Below are 23,514 nucleotides of genomic sequence, written 5' to 3' on the forward strand. Positions count from 1 at the left end.
GACGTTCAAACAAAATGCCCCCTGCTGGCAGACAGATAGACAAAGCATTTGAGGACAGGCGCACATACGCAGAGGAAAATCCTCAAATTTAATGTATGAAACGGGATTTGCGTATGGGATGAGCATATGGCCTGTGCAAGCGTTAAGCTCCAGCAGAGCGGTCATACAGTTCATAGACACACACACATGAATGCACTCGAGTCTTTGCTCGTGCACATCCATGAAACATCCACAGACAGCTGTGCCTGGAGCCGCAGACAACACTGTCGTCTTATATTTCCTACAGGCCTTGTGATCTCACAGGATTATGCAATCACTCCCCCATGACAAAGATGTTCAGCCTTGAGGGAGTAACACTGATTTACTCTTCCCCAGACAAAATAAATGTCACACAAGCCTGACACTGCAGATGCCACATGAAGAATGTGAGCCAGGGGTTCAAACAACTGGCACACAGCTGAAAAGCTCCGTCTGCATCACACGTTAAGTCTGAGCAGACGACAGCTTTATCGTCCACCGACGATCCAGAGCATGTCTCTTAACTTACAAAAGCTGTCTGTGGCCAGGTGCGCACACATGCAGACAAACGTGCAACCCCACAAAGGCACACGGAACATGAAGCCCTTTGCTGCCTGTGTGAAAAATTAGACTGCCTCTCTCTCTCTCTCTGTTTCCTCTTTGTCTCTGTGCTCTGAGATATTTTCCTCTGTCCCAGTTTTATGAGCTCCTCTGCTGCTCTCTAAAGCACCAGAGACAAAGACCGGAGGATGAAAACCAGAGGCTAAAGAGGGAGAATGAAGTGAGATATTCTCATGAAGGAAAAAGAAATGAAACCTATGTCAAAAATAATAAACATGAGGGTGGACACAAATGAAGGGAAGATGGCGGGTGGACGTGGTCAGTCGAATTGTCTCGATTTTGTTATCCGGCCCGCGCGAGTCGCACTGAACTCACCATTTGCCTTTGCCTGGTGTTCCTTACATGACCACACACACGCACACACGCACATTTGTACTCATGTCCGTGTGCACATGCAAACATCAAGTGCATGTACATAAAACAGGTATGCGCACACACAGACACATACATATATAACGCAACGCACTCTTACGATGAGTTATTGATCCATTTTCCCCCTGAGAGAGAAAAAAAAAGCTTCAATTAATCCAGTGGTAAAGAAAATAACGCTTGATAAAACCTATCCTGCCCCATCTTCTCAGTCTTCCTTTTTCTCTGAGCGCTGTACGCAGCGGCGAACAGAAAAGCTATTCCCCTCTCGCTACCCCTCCATCTCTCGCTCTCCTCTTTTTGTCTCTCCTCTTCTTCTATCCCTCTCTCAGGCGCTGTCCCTGGCTCTGTTTTGTGCCTGTTTCCCTCTGCCAAGTCACATCACTAATTCTCCAGGCGATTAGAGTCCGAGCAAGCAATGTCTATGAGGCAGGTACACCACACACACACACACGCGCGCACAAACACACACACACACACACACACACACACACACACACACACACAGACAATTGCATTGATTCCATTATCTGGTGCTGTACCAACACCCCCACTTCCCCCAACCCCCAACAACCACCAACAGCGCCTCCATCTATGACCCTGTCCTTTCATAAATCTGTGTCACCTACATACATCACACACAAACACGTGCATGCATGCCCGCGCACACACACACACACACACACACACACACACACACGCGCGCGCACACACACATTCGCAGACACTTATGCAAGCATGCAGTATCTCCAGCTATCGCTCTTTCTTCTTCTCTTGCCTGAACACTCTCTATCACTCTGTCCCCGCCTCCCCATGCTCCGTCTCAGCCCTTCCCCTCATTTTCATCCTTCCCCTCCTCTCCCTCTCTCCCCCTCTCCCCCTCTCTTTCCCTCTCTCTCCCTTTCTCCCCCACTCTAACCCCTTCCATTTTTTTTCCAGGCGTGACGTCCCGTCTCGCCCATCTTGCAGTCTACGTTCACACGATGCCGTGTCTCTCTACATGGGTGTCTGTTACTGTGTTTGTGTGTGTGTGTGTGTGTGTGTGTGTGCTTGAACTTGCGCTGCTGTGTTCGTGCATCTGGAGGAGAGAGGGAGAGTCAACGTGTTCGGAGGGAGGCGCATGTGTGTGAGGTGCTGTGGCGCGCATGTCCTCGTGCACTGCTGTGCACACATGCATCTGTGTGAGAGAGAGGGAGTGTGTGAGTGTGTGTGTGTGTGTGTGTGGGTAAGGGAGGGAACAGGGCATTGGGGGTGGGGTGGGGGGTGGGGGATCTCACAGACGGAGGCTGTGGATTTTACACAGCATGAGGATCAAAGCCACAGCAAGCCCAAAGGTGATTAACCTCCCAGCCGTTCTGACCACAACACTGCTGCTCTTCTTCCATATTTCATTAACACAACACTCTGCTATCTGCACAGTTCATCACATATTCATCCATCAACCTTTCTTACACAAATTCCCAAATATCCACCATTATATAGGAGAGCGATAAAAAAACATGGTCGGTAAATTGTGAAATTACATAGCTGAACTTTGGACCTTTAAAAGAAAAACTCCCAAAATTCCTCCCAACGTGGGGGAGAATCTGAAATTTGTTGTGACAATTTTCATTTTTGTGTAGTGATAAACAGAATATAATTACAATAAACTTAAGAGGAACTGACATGGAAATAGAGCTGTTAACAGGAAAAAAAAATATCTGTCAGCATCACGTATGAAATGTCAACATTAAATGTATAAAGAAATGGAGGAATCAGCCACCGTTTACAAAATAGCGAGCGGCAGGCAGGCTCTATTGTGACGGTTGTATTTCCTCTTGAGTAAGAGCATGCCGGGGAGTCGTTTCTTTGTGTGCGTACAGAAAAGAGCAGTGCTCGGCAGAGATTGCTGATATATGCTCTTTTTTCCCCTCCTCGCTGGAGCACACTGCAACGCAATGCGGATACTGAGTGTCTGAGCCACTAGCCAGACACACTGGGGGGGGACAGAAGGGGTGGGGGGTGGGGGTAGGAGTAGTGGTGGGGAGCTAAAGGGGGGAGGAGAGGTGGGGGGTTGTGGTGGTGGTGGTGGTGTGTGTGTGTGTGTGGGAGGGGGGGGGCGGCGCAGGAAGGAGAGGGGAAGGAGGCAGGAGGCGGTAAGCAAGTTCATATACAGCCCCGAGTTTCAGGACAGACTGACACTAACGTCTGGGCTCACTATCATTATCTGCCATGACTACAGAGAGCGGCAGTCAACTCTGGACAGTGTTATGTCGACTGAATAAATACGCATCGAAAACAGCAACAATGAAACAAAAACTAGACAATGTTTTGCGATTAAATTGTTCATATTTGAGTTGAATTTAAAATAAAAGAAAATAAGAAAAGATAGAAAATACCACAGTTAAAATGATGATGTCTTCAGACTGTTAAATCAAGGTTTGATGAATCTTAACCTGATGTACAATATGAACAAACTAACAAATGCAGCAAAAATGCTCTCTATGACTTCTCTAAAAGGGGGACTTTCCTGTTCTACTGGTTTTAGCATTCCAGCGTAATGTCGTCTAAAGAGGCACTCTGTGTTTTTGTGCACGGCATGCTAAGACACAAACAGCTATTGATAGTTGGCTCTATACCCCATTGGACTGCACCAAATCACAAATCAAACAGCACTGCAGAGCAAGGTGGGTATATCGACGTCTGGATTAGCTGGACTTCGACAGCAAAACCTGATTAGTATTTCAGATGTTTCAGATTTAAAGTCGGTGCAGAAACAGTTTCAGTGGCTTGTTTTCATGTTGTCGTTGTGAATTTGAAATCTAATTTGCTGAAGGAGAAATGCAGAACTATCTTAAGTCTGATAATGGATGTGATCTCTGATGGTAGAGGCTGTGAGTGTATATGTTTTTTCTGTCAATGCAAAAGACATCCACCAGACTCTTACTAAAACTGACCTTGAAGGAGTGGACGAGGTAAAAATAATGTTTCAAAAGTAAAAAAAAGAGAGCAAATATAGGATCCACCTCATAATAGAATCTTGTACAATATAGTTTTCAACTCTAAAAACGCCTGACATCTTTTTCTGTATTACTTTGTCATGTTTAATATCATATTACTTTCATTCCTATCCTCCATTGAAAAGTCGTCATTTCTAGAACTTTTTGTTCTTTTTCACATCAGTCTTCGTACTCACCACTTCAAGAGGCATGAAGGTTGATGGCATTCATACGAAGTCTGGGTGACACCGCAGGGAAAGCTAGAAGGTTGTACAGTTATCTCCAGGCTGTTTATTATGCGAAACCATACAACCAACTACCTCACACTGCAGAGCACCGGAGCAGGGTCAGCGCTGGAGTCTCTCCTTCTTCCTCCACGCAGAGTCCTCTCGTCTTTTACGTTTGTCTGTCTGTCCTTGTCTGTCCCTGCCTGTCGCATGTCCCGCATCTTGTACAATCATCATAAAGCTATGTTTCAGATTAATACAGACATAAGACATAATCGTTACATACTTGAGTATGTTTTCCAAGAAATATTATCTTTAACACAAGAATAACACTGTGGCAAATCTCCAGTTTCATCCAAAATTAAATATGTTTTTCTTTTAAAGCTTAGTTTGTGGCTACAAGATTAAAGTTGAACACTGTGATATTATTGGAGGAATAATAGCTGAGCCACTAACTGCACTCCATGCATTTTTGTGGACCTGTCTCCCTCTTGTGGGAAGACAGGGAACATAAACCACCACCCCCCTCCTCCCACCAGAGGCCAAGACTGTCTCCGAATACAAAGACAAGCAGTTAACCTGCAGTTGCTTACTGTAGGCGTCTGCCTGACCTACTTCTGCAAGTGGAGCTGGCGGAATCTTCCATATCCTCAAAGACTCCATTCAGCACAACTGAGCAGAACTTCATTGTCATTCTGAGGTTAAAGTCGAATAATCCTGTTCTGTTTTCATCTCACTCAAACATTAGTTAGGTTAGACAGCACATCTTCAGCTTTACTTGCCTATGGAGGTATCTTAACTCAACATATTGGACAACAGATATAACTAAGATTTATTGATTTATTAAACCGGCGACTAACGCATCTTTCTCCAACATTATTAAATGTGCTGGTTTCTTTTGATGCAACGTTTTGCCTGTAAGATATCAGGTAGTTGTTAACAATTAACAATAACCACAAGTTCAGTTCTGTCTGAACAACAGTCCAAAACCTAAAGACATTTATTTTACTTTTATATCAGACAAAGAAAAGTAAGTCCTCACATATGACAGGCTGGAACCAGCAAATGTTTTGCATCTTTGCTTGAAAAATGACTCAAACAGTTAACTGCTTAAAGTAGTTATTGAGTCATTATCTGAACTATTCACCCCAATTCTGTCTCCTATAAATTACATTTATATACCATTAAACTGTTTTCACAGTTACAGTTGTGATGGCAACATAATTGCTGGCTGGATTATGTTCATAGGCAATGTTTTTTTTATGTTTTTCTAATGAATGAAATGGTATAATTATTAATGGCAGGAGAGTCACCAGGAGGTGACATATTGGAGTTTGCATCCACAGTAATGTCTGTGCTTAGATTACAGTAACAAAAGCACTTGAGTTAAGGTCCTCACTTAACTCAAGTGCTTTGAGTTAAGGAGATTAGATTTTGGTTAAATGTTAATAAACACATTGTGTCTGACGTGTGTGAAGTTTCTCTATATTAAACCAGACCACGATCTTTCCCTCACTGTGAGTGGGATGTGAGGAAAACAAATATGAATATTTTAGCAATACATTCAGTATTTGTGACTTGCCAAATACATGAAATATTAAGAACATTTCCTCATTACATTAACAGAAAAAGTAATCTGGTCACAAATAAGTGTCCTTCAAAGACAGGGTTGTTCATTTATATCCCTCACTGCATTATAACTGCTACTGTTCTCATTTCGTGGGTTTTACTTTTAGCTTCTATCTATTCCATCATATTTCGATGTGTCTATTTACTGTATATCACCTCATGTTTCTTTTGATGAAAAGTGCTACGCAGATAAATAAAGAAATAAATCTGAATGAAATAACCTCGCCCACCTAATCAATAGTCTTCATATGAAGTGCTAGGTCGCACCTGAAGCTGTGTCCAAACATATTTGTAATTTTCCAAAACAGACATCACGCCCATGTGGTGTGCAGAGCTGTGAAAGTAGGCAGGGTTTGAACTTCTCTCTCAGGCTTTTGAGAACAACAAACGAATGCCTTCGAGGAGAGACTGGACCAAAGCGCGCTTAATTATCCAGATTTGAACGATTCATTGCGTCTCTATGACTTTTATGGCTTTTTGCCCCACCTTCAGGTGTGGTCCTTTGGAACAGCTGTTTCACACGCGATTTGCAATAAGAAACTATTTCATCTTTTGCTAATTTTGACACCTGTCACTATTCAAAACCAAAAGCCGTTTAGAACTTGCAAATTTATCTGTATATTGATCAATTACTTTAGAAATGCAATGCTATACCAGTGTGTAATTTGCATGCATTGCAGATCACATTTGTGAAACAGGCCTCTGGTTCTTTTGAAGCACTCTGAAGCATTTTTTGTGTTCTAGCCCATTCTGTCGCTCTCCACCTAGCAACCACATCAAGGTAAAAATTCTTCAAAAAGCTCTGTGTTCCTAAAAAGGCACAACTGACCTTGTGACAGGTGGATTATCATCAAGTGTTACCCAACAGAATAGCGGCAGTTGTGAACACGTCACTGCCCTCAGGTCTTTGTATTAACAAGGCCAAACAGTGTCACATATGTGAAGCACCCTACAGAGTTAAGCAGTGCTACAGAGGAGCCAGTAAATGTGAGTGTCGCCTGTAGAAATGGCCATGCCTCTTTCCAGCCACTGATATGCCAAATATGAGTGAGGCAATGAATGAGTGGAAGAATGAATGAGCTTTGTATTTTCAGATATTAAATACAAACAAATGTAGTATTTTATCTGGATTGAGTCCAGTTAATATCTGCTATTTTGTTTATTTACTTGTTCCTTCATAAGAATCTAAGGAATGGTGTCAGATATCTTGGCACATTTAAACAGGATAGGTTTAATAAGGTATGTTCAGGGTAAAGCAGAAATTGGTGCATTGTAGAGCAATTTTCAATGTAACAAATAGGTTCTAATGGGTGAGTAATTGGATGACAATTTGGAGTAACAGCACTATCCAGTCAATCTCCCTCATTATCCTCCATAAATAATGGGGCGCACCCACACATTCGACATCTAGCTGAGGTGATCTCCTGCAAAAGCAGCAAAATTGGCTGTTGTTAGCAGTCAATGGCTGTGTTTTGACACTCCTTCTGTGTGCCTCAAGGACTCATTGATTACTTGATAGCTGCTGCACAGCAGAGTTTCTTGGCCTCCTATTCAGCCTGGTCAATGCACCAAAAATACAACCTTAAAGTCTTGGATGACTGGGGCCTCACTGAGGAAGCCAGATTCAAACACACTAATGGAACATCACTGACTCCTCAGAAAGGTAACTCATTCTGTTGCCTGCCAGGACTTGAACTGTGTATTAATATGCATTGCATAGCCCAGGTAAATGTGTAAAAGATGATGAATGGCTGCGCTGGGTCTCGTTCAATTACATTACGGGGATAAATGCCATTTGTAATCAGTCTCAACTTGTTAACTGTACTTAAGATTTACCATTTTACTACCATTAAATGAAAAATGAGCCAACTAAGTGTTAACAAAAGATATGGCAGCACCATATGCTTAATAGAGACATAGATTGTTTTTTTTGTTTTTTTTTTTTGGCCAGCTTCCAAATGCAAACCCATTCACCTCGCCTCTCCACTGCCCTCTGCCATACTAAAAGCCCACCCTCCGCCTACCCTTCATTTTCTTTCTTTGGCCATCCTCCTGCCTCTCTAAGTGCCTCTTATTTGTCCTTCATCACCAAACATTTCAGGCCTCAAAATCTTTCACAACTTTTTTTTCTGTCTTTTTTTTCTCAGACAATCTCTCTGTTCATACCAACTAAGTCTCCCCCCTTCATCCCCTTGATTCCTCTCCTCCCCTTTTTAAACCTCTCTCAGTGTCTCATTCGCAGTCGAATCACGCATGAATGCGGCATGGTTGTGCCAATGCCAGCTCTTTGCCAATCTGCCTGGGTGTGTTTGCTTGCCAATGTGAGTCTGGTGGGAAGCCCCTGCACTGGAGGCCAGGGTGGCATATAAGCCCGAACCGCGGCTGGTGTCGGGTCAGGTGAAGCTTTGTGCGGATTACAGTTTGCCCTCTTGAGAGAGCGAAAACAAATTAATCATGTTGTGCCAAAGTATATATCAAAGTAGTATCACCAAAATGTTAATGAACTCTAAATTTGTTGAAAACTGGCTGTGCTGCCAGTGCATCGTGATCCTAAACATTTTCATAATTTACAAAAATATTCTGTCCAAAGTATCCAACAATAAACAATTTGGCCCATGAGGAACAAAACACTGTGTTTATGTAAACCTCTCAAATTGAAGTTATCAGTAGTTCAGTTTCTTAATTTAATTTCAATTGTAATCACATCCAATACTGACTCTGGGGATATGGATTATCATGCACATGATCATCATGTGTTAATCTTGCAGCTGAAACAATACTGTGTGACAACATACTGTTTCTCAGTCATTATTGTTAAAATAATTAGTTGTATTTTTAGGGAATATGCACTGCATGAGTTTCAGATTTTGTATAAAAACTAGTGGCAAACACTTATCCATTAAGATGATAATAAAATCTCTATTTCTCTGATGAGAAGAATTTTGATGAATCTATTTTACCTAACAGACAGTACACGTGATTTATAATAAACATATTCAAGAAAGAGTAGAATAATTTTTCTGTTGAAAACAAAGTGAAATTTGTTTCAATTCACATGTCCAGATTAGCAAATGAACAGAAATACTACAGCTCATACTTATCAGTTTTTGACACAATTAATCTCAAGATTTTAACTATTCTGTTCTGCAATCTTCAAAAAATATACATGAAATATGTCAACAACAGTGAGTCAGAGAGGAAAGCCATCAAATGGCCTCGTGGTATTCTACATGAGAAATGTGACAAAAAAAACAAAAAACAAAACAGAATGATTGACTGGAGAGGTAATTAATGAGAGAGGATTACTTAAATCACGCACACAGCTGCCTCACAACAAGACATTCCTGTCAATTAAAGAAACCACAATTTAAAAAAAAAAAACTAAAACATTTAGGCTCTGCTGTCAAAGACAGAACAAAGATTTCAGGTGGCTTTCAACCACTCGTCGTCTTTGAGAAGTGACGCACAGAGACTACCGCCCAAAAAATGTAGGGGCACAGAGGAGCGAAATCTGCCCAGTGACAGCAAATAAACTGTTAACCACAGCTATGAATCGTCTGGCGAGTGCCACCTCAACAGGAATGCAGGCCTCAGACAGCGGTTCTCAAACTCCGGGCCAAGGACTGCTGCTGGTCCAGTTCATTTTTACAAAGGGTCACACACTGTTTAGGTGAACATAATTTTTTCTCACTTAAGATCATAAAAAAATAAATTCAAAAATCAAAATCAAATGAAAATCACAATTAAACAAAACAAAAATAGCATGATTGACTGTGATGAGAAAAAATGAATATGTGGACAGGCAAATATATATATTTATATACACAGATAAATTAATAACTGAAATATTTTCAGAAAACATGTCCAAAATTGACATTTAACTTCACCAGCACCTACAGCAGAGTATTTTTTTTTTTTTAAAAAAGAAGCCATTTAGAGACTGAGAAAGAGGACTAAGATTGCATGCTTTCTCCTTTGTCCCCCTCAAAACTGGATCTGACCCGTGTGCAGCGAGGACTCGGACCTGAGTTCCCCGTCAATGCTAATGCACCTCTTCAGTCTGATGACAGCTTGGTGCAGGGGCAGGATAAGTATCTGCTACTCACAAACCATAAATTATTAGCTCTCTCAGGATAGAATGAGACTCTGTAGTGCAATTTCTCCCTAACCCCCCCACCCAACCCCTTTCACTCTTCTCGTACCTTATTTACAAAGGCAGAACACGTTACCATGGGAACACACTACTAGGCAACCTCAGTGGCTTGGCATGATGCCCAATGGTTGCTAGGGCACTGTTGTCAGTGGCTATTGGGTTGTGTGGGCCAGTATGTGTGTGTGCATGTCCTGCATATATTGTTTGTGTTGTTGTGTGAGAGTAGGAGAGGCACCACGTCTCAGCTTGAAATGTACATTAACAATTTAACGTTCTTATTCCACGTTGAAGGCTTTATATGCATCCAATATGTCATTATTTAAAATAATATGTAGCATTTTGATTTGGCTTTTTTATTGCTCGTTTGACTCTGGGCGACAAAAGATGGGAGGCAGCTTTTGTTGGCTAATATACTATAATCTTTTTTTCTTGGTATAACGTGTATTTGTCTGAGAAAGAGAGAGAGAATAATAATGCAATCAGTTATGCAAGGTCCCATATGCAATTATGTTGAATAACATGCATGATGGCTCTGAGCTTTAGTCTTTTTTCAACAGGTTTTATTAAGTGATAGCTAACAGTTGGGAAGTAGTCTGTTTATAGTGGCGGAGATATAACAATTCTGCTTCATTATGCATTGCCAGTAAGAGCAAACTTGTGTTTTATGATGAGAGTAAGAATAGAAAAGAGACGAGAGGAGACAGAGAGAGACTGTCAGAGAAGAAAAAGAACCTGAGAGATGTGGAAATGTTAGCATCTCTCTGTATACTTGGAGCTGATGTTCTCCATCACTAGCTCTGATCTCTCATGCTGTTTGCTCTCTCTTTCATTTCAGTCAGACTCAAAGAGTCTTTGTTGGTATAAACCGGAAGAAACAGATGTTGCCAAGGCATTTACCTCACACCCCGGATCTAGTTTGAGGTTTTTCCCATGGCTCTCTTCTCACTGGGGAGCTTCTATGGTTGACCACGGCATTCCTGAAATCAGCAGAGCATCATGCCGATTATTAGCATACCACAGGATAGGAAAGGGAACATCAATAAACACATTGAGCCATGAAGTTGGGATAAGTAAATAAATAAAGTCAGCCGCCCAGACACAGCCCTATCTGGGCTTTTATCCAGGCACACATAACCTAGTAGTGCTGTTTTCAGCAAAAATCACCCTGGTCTCAATCATGGAAGAATACTACGAGTCAATTAAATCATAACGGACCAATCCCTGATTAGAGATGAAGCACTCGGCAGCACAAAGAAATGAATGGAAATGGATGGATGGAAACATCGTATGTAGAGTATGAAATGGATTAACAAAGTGGGACATAAAGACGAGAATGAATATTGTGCCATCAACAAAGCATGAATGAGAGAGGGTGGTACAAAAATACATGTACAGCAGAGATGGTTAAAGACAATGGTGATGAATAATACATTAATAATGCTGGAAAAAACAATCAGACGTCATAAATTAAACAGCAGTGAGCCAAACAAATGCAATAATTATGACACTGCAACACAATGAAACAACAGAAACGGAGATGTGTGGCTTTTGTGTTGGTGTGTGCTCATTAATTCCCACATGTGTACGTATATATGGGTCTGTGTGTTCCTATCTGCATGTACTTAGGGAGAGCGAGCATTGCCTGTGGTGTATCTTATCTAATATTGCCGAGAGGAAGCACAGCCTCTCTCTTGCCTCTTTTTCCCTCCCCGGGCCCTTTGAACTCAAGCCGCTGCTGGAGATGCAGTCTGACTGAGCACAGCATGTCCTGAAAGGAGGTCAGAGGGCAGGACAAACAGTCTGGTGTCATGGCAACTTGATGCCACCAAGCAAAAGTTGAGAGTGGCTGGTGGGGCCGCAGGAAAGGTTGGTCAACCTGTCACAGCTTACTGAAGACAAAGACCCACCACTTGAAACGCTGAATTAAACACTGAGCCTTAAAGGATAAGATTCCATGGAAAGATCAAGAACAGCTATGAATAGATCCTAATGACTGATGATTTTATTCCTCTGTAGACCTCCATTGTCATCATCCAAAAACTATTAGAAACACATCAGTGAGCCACAGTGTTGTACTGGATGACATGTTCCTCCATCACCATGAACATGACCTCAGTCGCTAATTTTAAGTCGACCGCACATATAACGTCATGGTGACACAAATATTCACGAGCACATATTATTCTGCAGCTGAATATAGAACCCAACAAATGCACTATTTACCCCTCGGTGAGTTAAAATCTGCTAAAATCTGCTCTGCGCAGCTGTTTTAGAGAATTATTTAGCCTTTCAAATCAAAGTACACAGTAGTGACCATTCTAAGATGTACAAGTAGATGCCACACTCGCCTCACGCCACAGACAGTTAAGGGTAGAGAAGTTTGAAAGTATCGAGAGAGACTGACTGTAATGCTGCATTGAAAAAACAGCCTCTCATTCCTTTGAATGAAGCTAATCGAGGATCGGAAACCCTCAATATATCCAACACATGTTTCTATATTTACCTTTTATTTCTGTATAATTGTTAATTTTTTTGGTGTTTGCTCAGTATACCCCATTCTTACATCCTTTCATATTCCTTCTGATACAGTTCTGGGGAAGCCCTTCAATGAATGTAGTCTAGTTTTAAACTTAATTGACTTAATTTCTTTTTTTTTTCTGTAGAGTATAAATGATCTTCAAGGAATACACAATTACTGCTACAAATGATGCTTTGGCTCACGTAGCTCTCTGAATAATTGGCACCAAACTGAATTCCTCTCATTTGTTGTACTAATTATTCTGAGTACAATTCAGCAAACCTGAGAAATGAACTACAGCTGTAATTGTGTTGCCTGCCAGTGCCAGCCCTAGACTGCCTGTGTTTTCATCTCCCTCCTGAGGTGTTGGATCAATATGGAATCCTGGTTCCTTTGTATGTCATTAGCTTGTCTGATGCTTCAGCTGAGACCTCTCCAAACCTTTGTGTTTTCAGACTCTGAAATCTCTCACATGAAGAGTGTGAGATTGCAGGTGTGTCTGTCTGCAGCGTATGCATATTGACCTTCAAAGCATCTCACATGTAACGGGCGTTGTAAATGGGTGTTTTCTCTGCGTATATGCAAGCACGTGTGACTCTTGTACGAGATGCGCATGTGCTGCATCTGTATGAGAGTGAGTGTGGTGAGAGCTTGTGTGCGTGTGGTGTGTGTCCTTGTGTTTGTTCAATGCGGCAGAGGGTGGAGTGGCAGATCAATAGGAAACAAATGAATTCAGATCAATATGAAGCCAGGGAGTGAAGGAGAGAGAAGGAGAGATTGAAAGCGAGTGAGTGGGGTGATGCGCCACAGACGAGGACGAGGAGGAGGAGGATGGAGGAGGAGGAGGAGGAGGAGGAGGAGGAGGGTGAAGGAGAGGAGGGGTGGTGTTGGTGGGTTGGAGAGGCGATGTGTTACCAGCAGCACAGCTACTAACTGCACACTTGGGAAAGACCACTCATTTCTACAGCCAAAACCTCAGCGCTTTGAGGTCATTGACGGTTAAAATGGATGGTTAAACGAGTTAGAGAGAAAACAGAAAGAGACATGAGAGCAGCAGTGCATTGAAAAAAAGCCTGGCATTCCTGCATCACTGGTGGTGGACAGTAGCAGTGAAATGAGGCTGGATGGTGCTTCTATCTCTACAAATAAAAGACCCTTTCCTTTCCTTTCCCTTTTTTTTTTCTCTTTTTGTCACATTTTATTTTGAAGAGAAAGCCATTGAGAGGGTGCTCTAAAATAAAATAATTAACCTCTCTGTATTAACGTTTTAACTAGCATGTCCCTTTTTTTTTTTTACTCTTTCAACGATTTTTCATGCATGTAATGTTTTATGTATCTGACAATAACTGCTGATTTTCTGTCAGAGACTAATCTGGCAATGACTGAGGTGAGAGGGGTCGTGTAACTAAACAAACCTTGATTTCAGATCTCACAGCAGAAACATCTGCCACTGTCTGCACGCAGCAGCTGCAGTCGAACTGAACCTTGACCCTTTTACTTCTATTCTATGCCTAAATAACACACTTCCTTCTTGCCTAGTGTGGTAAGATTAGAAATCAGAGGCTAGTGAAGATTTGATTATGACCTTTCAACCTTAAACTCCCAATTGGAGCTTAACATTTACGCCCCAAAACCTATAAAGACCTAACACGTTCAGAGTGGAAGAGGGCTAGACTTTTCCCATCCAATTTCTCACTGTTTTACTGGAAGGTTTGGAAAGTAGTATGATTTAACCCTATTATCTAACAGTCCTTATCAATGTTGATAAGGCGACAATCTACGGTAATTTTCAATGTCAATTATTTTCTCTAATAATTGATTCTGTCTATAAAATGTCCAAACATTTTCTGTGCCCAAGATGACATCTTGAATATTATAATAAGAAATTTACAATGATATGACACTGAAAAAAGCAGCAGCTTGTTACATTTGAGAAGCTTAAACTAGAGGATGTTTGGTACTTTGCTTGAAAAATCACTAAATCTATTATGTTGCATTAGTTGAATTAATCTATACTAAGCTCTAAATGTTTTAATCAGTTTTTCTCTCACAAAAAATGTCAACACTTGGGTTTGTGTTTGGATAAATATGTCTTGTCTAAAGATGTCTGATTAAAGCTGTATTTCTGCCTAACAGCACATGTTGAGTCCTCGGGTGAAATATGATACACCGGTCGACTATATTCGTCTAGACTGCAATGGAGAAACCACGAGAGATTTGATCGACTATCATATTTCTATTGTTGAGAATATTATTTTGAGCTGAGCAATACATATGCAATGGATTGCAGCTGTGTTGCTATCATCTTCTTGGTCTTTATGAGTGTCGTCAAGTATTTGTGGTATGTAGACCAATAAAGTAGATTAATGTATGGTTTAATACATTTTCTGTACAGTCAATCATTCAATATCTCACACACATACATTCTTCTGCAATGTGTCCATTTGTTGGCAAGATAAAGATAAAGATCGTACCAGAGCAGCAAATTCCAACTATGCTGTAAAATATTTGAAATTCTTTTCCTTTGCAGTATTGCCTCAAAATTGCAAACAGGATTGCTCAGCTTTGTGTATCTGCTCATCTCCCGGCTGTGAGATCAAAGCATCAAGAGCCATTTGGGAGTCGGAACTGAATGAGACTTTGAAGTGATAGTGGTGAAAACAAACACATGGCTGCTGAGTGCTTGTGAACGGGCACTCTTCACTTCCAGCTCAAGGTTCCACGGCTCTTGAGATTGATTTCAATGATAAATGTCTCAGTTAACTTTGAATGCAGTATCTATGATGCCTTGGAGAGGCTGTATAGTGTAAGTGATATTGTTTGATTCAAGAAGACACCTGTATGATCTGAAATCCCAAAGTTTTTCAATTTACATTTTGGGAGGACTCAGAAAAAAAAACCTTTGAGATGTTGGAACAAGGCACTGGCATTAAAAACAAACAAACAAAAAAAAACAAATAAGTAAATAAAAAACAGTTGCGAAATAATTTTCTTTCAATAGACAAATCAATTATTCAACTAATCATTTCAGATCTAAATTAAATGTTAGTATGAGACCCTCTGCAGCTATATAATGTTGATTATATGTACAAAAACAGTACAAAAACAATGCAAAATTCCTCTCACTTTATATGCATCCTCCTGTAGCATATCTGGTTGTAGATAGCACATTGTATTGTCCCTTAGTGTGTCTTAGAGCTACACAGATGCTACTACAGCTTCATATGAATCACCACAAATTGCATATTTTGTAGCACTCAATAGACCCAGAGGAGCAAAAGAGGGGCTGGGGAAGATGAGTTGCAGACAGTGACAGCTGCCTTCTGAGTCAATCTATCAGACTTGTGTGGAGAATAATGTCTCAAACACTGAGATCAGCAGTCTTTCAACTATATCACTGTTGCTCATTTCACCCTCGTTGAACTCACACTATCGTTTTCACCTTTGGCAATTTTGCACAGTGAGGGAAGTTGAGAGACAGTGACCATGGATACAAACGAGATAAAGCGAGAGGCAGCAATAGACGCAGCAGATAAAAATGTGTCTTATGTGTAGAATATAGGGCCATTAGAGTGAGAGAAACACATCTATATGAAGGGTTGCAACAACTATTTAGATTTTTTTAAATTAATCTTCAGGGTTTTTTTTTTTAATCAATCAGTTAGTGTCCATTCAATCAGCATAACCACATATTTGAGAAACTGAAACCAGCAAATGTTTGGCATTTTTCCGACACACGATACATGGCTTTAACAGTTTTTAACTAAAGCGATGGAGGAGGCAAAACCTGCAGAGAGAGCTGCAGACAGAGAGAGAGAGAGAGAGAGAGAGAGAGAGAAGAGAGAGAGAGAGAGAGAGATACTTGAGGCAGTGATGTAGAACATCAACTCCAACCAGACAGTCTGCTAAAAAAAAAAAAAAAAAAATCATGGCGGGGCAAACATCGGCATGTCTCTCAGCTTTTCTTCCTCTCTCTCCTCTTTAATCTGACAGCCTCCCCCCCTCTCTGCCTGCCTCTCTGTCTCTCTTTGTCTCTCTGTCTCTCTCTCTCTCTGTCCCCCTGAGCTGAGTTCTGTGTGTTCCATCCCCGCCTCTCTCCATCTCCCTGCCTCTAATGTGCTTTGGCGTGTGTTACCCACGGGTGCTTGCGCGCTGCTGCCGCCATCCTGAAGCCGGGTCAGGGGGGCAGCTGAAGCGGTGCGATGCTGTCTGTGACATCATCAGTCACTGTTATTACTCACGTCTCACCTCCCCTCACTGTCTGAAAACTGCAAGGGCTTTAGGTGCTTTGGTGGCGGGCCGACAAACGCAGACACGCAAATAAACAAACAAACAAACACAGATTTACACCCATGTTGTCAGAACTAAATAAAATATTATTTGAAGAGCTCAAAATTCTGAATCCCATTTGGAGATTTTCGTTGCAGAAAATAGTTCAGTCTCACACAAACACACTGAAATCATTTTAGTGTCATACGCAAATAGTAATGCTTCAGCACAAGCAATCATGTTGTCACAGTATGTGTCAGTTTTCAAAATGCTGAATATATTTTTCATGCAATTAAACTCTTTATGTGATTATTATGTAATAATAATGACTAGTTTTAACCTAAACAGAGTACAAATCAACACTTTAAAAGGACAGAACAGTTCATTCACACTTTCAATTAATCTATTAATCATTTAGCCAATAAAATATTTGAAAATAGAGAAAATGTCCATTGCATATTCCTGAAGCCTGAGTTGCTGTCTTCACATGTTTTGTTTAATCCAACCATCAGTCTAAAACCATCAGCTAAAGGTATTTAATTTATTATTACAGAAAACCAAGATAAATCAGCAAATATTTTAAACATTTAAAAAGCTGAAGCCAGTGAACTTTTTCATTTTTGCTAAAAAATAAAATAATTCATAAATCATCAAAACAGTTGCGGATTGATCTTTTGTTGATCCAGTAATAGATTTATCGAATTGTTTCAGCTCTAAATGTGATGTTCTTCTATACAAGTTCTCGCTTGGCTGTAGCAGGGATCAGTTCCTAAAATGCTGAATATATTTTTTATGGAATTTAACTCTTCACTTAATAATTCAGTCAGTTAGTTTTAACCTAAAAGGACTACAAGATGGACATGACAGCACAGTCAATAATTCAACATGACAGTGTGGTCCAACAGTAAATTGTGAGTTGTATCTGTATTAAGGCTGTAACTGATTAAGTGTTTAATCTACAGAACAGAAAAAATTACCATCACAAGTTCCCAGAGGACAAGCTGACATCTTCAAATGTCCTGTTTTGTCAGACCAAGATGATAAACCCCCAAAATATTAAATTTACAGAAAAAAAAATTAAAGCAATAAATGCTCACATTTGAGAAATAATTGATTAATAATAAGTTACCAAGATAGTGATAAAAACAAGCAATAATTTGTTATTATAGTTGATGTTTGTTCCTGAAATGTTGAATATCTTTTATTGAATTCAGACAGTTTTGATCTAACTACAAGATGGCAGAACAGAACAGTCAGTAATTTAACATGATAGAATAGTTCAGATAGGAAAAAAGAGATGGTGTGGTATGTTGTCAATAACGGAAAAAATGCTAAAATTACTTTTAATTCTGTTTTTTTTTTTCTTTTTCTGACAGTTGTTTTAAGTCCTAATATTGCAAACTGCGAACATATGCCACTGCAGTAAAATGAAACAATAAATCATATTCCACAAGTAACTCACGTGTATGGATGTCGTGAACAAAAGAACACGAGAATCTCTGCATGAATCTGCCTCTGCATGAGGTATAAAGCTGCACACACTCTACGTCTGCGTAAAGGGAAGAAATGTGCCTCCATTCAGTGAGTGTGTGTGCGAGGTTCAGACTGTGTCAAATCACCACATCTGCCATCAACGGAAACGCTCCTGTACCTGGGGGTCTGTCTGTCACCCCCACTGTCAGCCAATGAAGAGGTGAGAGTCTGCAAACTCCTTCACTCAGGAATACTGATAGCTAGTATGAAAGCCCTCGGCCTGTGTGTGGGAACACACCGTATAAATCATACATGACCAGCACCACCAGGCACCATATGCATGCTACAGTGCTGCATTAATAACAAGCATGCCAGTGTCATATTTGCGGGTGTACAGAGAATATAAATGTCTGCATCTTCTCTAGTCTCACTCCCCTGCACTCCTAACATGTCCTCTTGAAAGCACCTGCAGCACTGAACTCGATGCCACAGAAAAAGAGTGAGACAGAAAGGGAGAGACAGATAGGAGGGTGAAGGGTTGGAGAATGGATAAACCAGACAGCAATGACAGAACAGTGACGTTTGGAGTATAAATACCTAAAGGCATAAATATTTGAAGATGAAAAACACCAGCAGAAAGTGCGCAGGGACAAATAAAAGACAGACGGAAGAGTGCGAAAAATATGAGGCAAAGTAGGACAGCGAAATAGATGGCGTGACTGAAAGACAGACAGACAGATTAACCAAAGGAGACACAGAAGAGAGACACGGAGACAGACAAAGAGCGAGCAGGAAGAACAAAAGATGAAATGATGAAACGCAAGAGAAAGGAAGGGGAGAGAGGAGGACAGACTTGGAGCCAGACAGGGAGAGAAAGAGGGGGGAGAGAGGGAGAGAGAAAGACAGGCAGGCAGAATTAGAAAAAGATAGAGGAGGGCAATGAGACAGAGGCGCAGGGCGGCAGTGCGCATGCGGAAATAGGTGGCAGACTCTTGTCAGTGCAGTGACCTAGTCGTGCAGGACTGAGGAATTCTCCCTGTCGACCCGGACACATTCCTCCAGTCCTCAGACGTTAACCCATGCCACACCACCGTACTGTACTGCAGTGGCTTACACGGCCTCTCTGTCACCGACCCACGAAATATATCACTCAGTCTGAAATACACACATGCTACCGACACAACGCAGTTTATAAAGCTGAATTAACATCTCCTATTTTGAGTGGGTGCTGCCAATGAATCTGGGAATCTAATAATGACCTGCAGTGTGTATTTACAACGCGCTTCTAGACAGTCGAAGCGAGCTGGTACAGATTTCTGAGCAAACACCTTCGACAAGAATTGAAATATCGGGTGAAGTGCACAGCTCTGCCAGCTCTGAATCAACGTTCTGTGCTGCCTGCAGAGAATTTGTGTGTGTGTGTGTGTGCGTGTGTGTGTGTGCACACAGGGCCCTGCAAAAACACATTGTGAAAATATCAGGGCAAGAAGGGCTCTATTGTGTCGCAGGAGGCAGAATGTAGCTCTTATTCTCCTGCTGCCGGACCGGGGGCATGGGGGTGACATCAGCACAAAGACAAAAATGTAATGTGAGGCATCTCCAAAGCTAGCTTCAAGGCTAGACCACAGGCCGCTCTTTATCCCCCGCACTCTCTCACTTTTCAGTAACATCTGATAATCGGGACGTGACCAACAGATGAACTTTCACTTGTTGCTTACCAGTATAAAAGTCACAGCCATCAGTGTTACTCCAAACTGACTCAAATAGGTGCACTGTCAAAATGAAAGATTGTCCGCTCGTTGCTTTCACATTGGCCAACTGTTAGCACATATCTGTGAGGTTAATCACGACAGAATGACTCAGGGAAGAGTAATTCAATTATTCTGATGGTGTATTGACGTTTCGATCGGGCCACAGACTAAAATGGCTGACCAAGTGTTTCTGACTGCTGAGTGCCGTTAAGCAAAAATCTGGTCAGTAAAGCACTTGATTTTACACAAACCTGCACATACATTCAATCTTTATGGGATAAATAGAAAGTAAAGCATCTGTTGCTTATTCTGGACTCCTTTTGGGATAAATAAACAAGCAGAAAATATTTCCTTACCTGGTAAAAAATAACATCTTCAATGAAAAAGTTCAGGTCATCTCCAAGGCTCAATCTGAAAAACAGACATACATTATTTGCATTATAATTACATTGAGAATTAATTCATACCATATTCATATTTAACGATATGATTACTGTATTAAATTATTATAAGATATCATATAGAATATACATATAATATTGTTTCACTTGGCTCTACATCTACTATCATTTTAAGATCTTTTAAATCCTCTATTAAATACAACACTCTTCTCGCAGGCATTTGTACCACTTGTGTTTCACACCAGGCCTGCTAGGCTGCTGTACCAGCACTAGTCAGTTCTATCGGTTTTACAGCAAATTCAGCGGCACAGACTCAAACCTGCTACACACAATGGCAGCTTGCATGGGAATTCCTGAGGTCTGTTCGATCCATTAATGTATGCTGCGGTTGAATGTCATCAATTATGGATGAGAAACACACTAGATTCACAGAGAGCTGCTACAGAATCATGGGAATGGCACCGGATTGTAGTGCCTCGAATATCTGTAGCATGCCGTGCGAAGAACAGGGCCATGCAGTCAGACGCAAGCTAGTTTAGTGTCGGCTAATCTTTTTAAGCAAAACAGTTATTAGATTAGAGGCTGAATTCAATCAGAGATGAGTGAATGATTTTAAAAATAATTTAGGATATACCAGCTTAGCTTAAATATTTTCCAGTTTTAGAAAATCACACAGAAAATGTACATGATGTTACTAAGAGTAAAAAAAAAGGCTGCAAACTGCTATAGGAGCGGTTATTCTACTTCCTCAGCCTTTAGGTGTCAGGCACTTAAGTCCATATGTGTGGATACTGCAGTGGGGGCCTCATCCCCTTTAAGGCCCAGGTATTCAAGAGTGTGTTGACCCTGCCAGTGAGTTCATACCATAAGCAGACCCATATAGCCTCTCCTCCAGAGCCCCTGATCACGAGCCTGCTGAGCTGCCGCCTCAGTTACGTAAGATTACATAACACCAGGTCTGTCTGAGTAATATTTCATAACCTGGGGGTCCCACTACACTGGCATTACCATCAAATCACCTTAGGTGTGGAATCAAAGGTGCTAGGCAGCTTTGGCGAAGTAAAAGTCAAATTTGAAAATAAATAAGAGCAAGTTGAGGGCTCTGAGGGGATCTGTCTCTCCTAAGCTTTTGTGCATCTTTAGCTCCGGCACGCACAGACGTTCGATTTCAGGAAAAATTATTTGACACCAACAACTTTTCTCTTAGTTTTCTTGAGAGCTAAAGTGGAGGTCACCAAAAGGTCGAGCCAGGGACGCTACTAAACAAAAGCATCCTCCCCCCTTGGCTTATCACAGAATGCAGTGATGCTGTCTGACCATAAATGTCATATCATTGTGTATTAATCAAATCATTGCATATGAATTAATCTAGCACACACTTAGACACAGAACATTATTAAAAAACTAGGCCAGTAACTGTTATCTAACGGCGCCGGCAATACAAATAGCTTCTTTCTTATCTATATCCGCAGAATTAATTTTTTAAAAACATCTGCGCTGTTTTTAATCAAAACTTTTTGGACGACCATATCCTCAAATAACTTAAATAATCTCACCTCATTCACAAACAGACGATAAAGATATTTCAAACTAGACAGAAATTCCAGAAACAAGCAGAATCAGAGCTTATCGTTTAAACACTCGCACAAATAAAATACATCGACAGCGGAGGAAACACACACACACACACACACACACACACACACACACACATGTATGCACTTCCCTCGGAACGATACCAGTGAACAATCTCGGATGTAGATAACAACTGTGGCAAGTGATAGAGAAAATGTGTGCAGAGATAAGAGGAGGCTATGTAAATAAAAAACAGAGCAGGCAGATATAAACCGCAGGAGAGGGGGAAAAAAGGGAAAGGAAAGAGATGCCAGAAGATATCTAAGGCTGATACCGCAGGAGAAAAAGGTATACTCGATGGAGGTTACACCAGATGGACCGCAAATGGACGATAGCAGACTTGCTTTGTATATCGTACGCCTCTGTCTACTGCCTACCGTTATGTACACTGCACTTAAGAGAACAATAATGCATTCATGTAATCCACTTCTCCCAACATCTTTACATCGCAGATTTGCACCAAAGCCTCCATCTTTACCTGTAACTTCACCACATAAGACAAAAGTAATCTAGAATAAATGCGCAGGTCGTTAAAAGAATGAAAAACTTGTTGAAACTGACTCCAGTTTCTCACTTAGCTTTCGCCCTGAAATAAATCCACCCTTATCTTTTGTTGACACCGAACCACATCTTGGACTAGGGGGTTTTTGTCTTTACAGGCGGACCAACAGATAGACTGGGGATACCCGGATGAACGGATGGAAGATGGGATAGAAAAGGGGGAAAAGCATGGGAGGAGTAAAAAAAAAAAAAAAAAAAAAAAAAAAAAATCGAACAAGAGAAGAGGAAAACCCGCAGTACTTACAATCCTCACCTCTTCGATTCGCTTCACCTCGCCTCACCTTTCATCTCTGTTCATTCTATAACTAACAACATCGCACAATCACTCCCTGAATATGAAACGTGATTGTGCAAATCCACGCATGCGTAAGCAGGAGTGACCGTCCACCGCTGCCGGCTCCTTTAACTCTAAATCACACCCCAGCATACTAACACACACATGCACAGACACACAAGATACACAACGACTAATACAGATAGATACACACACATGCAAATGCACACACCCTGCCTCCTTCATGTGCTACCCTCCCATGCATGGGCCCCCTAAAACTGGGTGCACTCAGTGATCCCTTTCCAAAGCCCTCATCTAAATGTGAGCAGAGGTAATCCTTCAAGGAGAGGCAAAGAGAACAGCGATAACCCATGATAAAGAGGAGATGAAGGAGGAAAGAGGGAGAGAGGGAGCCAGTGAAAGAGGGAGAGAGGTGGAGCGCGAGATGGGATAGACGAACAGGATGGGGGGATTAGCAACCTAGGGAACACATTTTTCAAAGAAGAAAAAAAAGAAAGAGGAGAGTCGAAAAATGAAGCGAAGGCAAAGGCGGGGGAGAGGAGAAGGCTTTAAAAGAAAAAAGGAGAGGCAGAGAGGATGCGTGTATGAGAAAGGAAAAGGACATGTACACACAGTA

At 41.2% G+C, this 23,514-nt stretch overlaps 1 protein-coding gene across 6 annotated transcripts in view; it reads right to left on the minus strand.

Moving 5' to 3' along the window:
• The window catches only part of LOC108888876 (uncharacterized), a 37,011-nt gene that overhangs the window by 9,265 nt on the left and 4,232 nt on the right, over positions 1–23,514 (minus strand). For 4 of the 6 annotated variants that reach the window (XR_001961896.2, XM_018685068.2, XM_018685072.2 and 1 more), the window contains 2 exons: positions 20,363–20,417; positions 10,893–10,972 (listed from right to left, as the gene is read on the minus strand). The gene's annotated coding sequence lies outside the window, so the exon portion shown is untranslated. Of the gene's footprint in view, positions 1–1,111; positions 2,283–10,892; positions 10,973–20,362; positions 20,418–22,847; positions 23,505–23,514 lie in introns of those variants that run through there. The other 2 variants (XM_018685070.2, XM_018685076.2) reach the window with 2 other exon arrangements.

Source organism: Lates calcarifer, linkage group LG3 (genome assembly GCF_001640805.2).
Source record: "Lates calcarifer isolate ASB-BC8 linkage group LG3, TLL_Latcal_v3, whole genome shotgun sequence".
NCBI lineage: Eukaryota > Metazoa > Chordata > Actinopteri > Centropomidae > Lates > Lates calcarifer.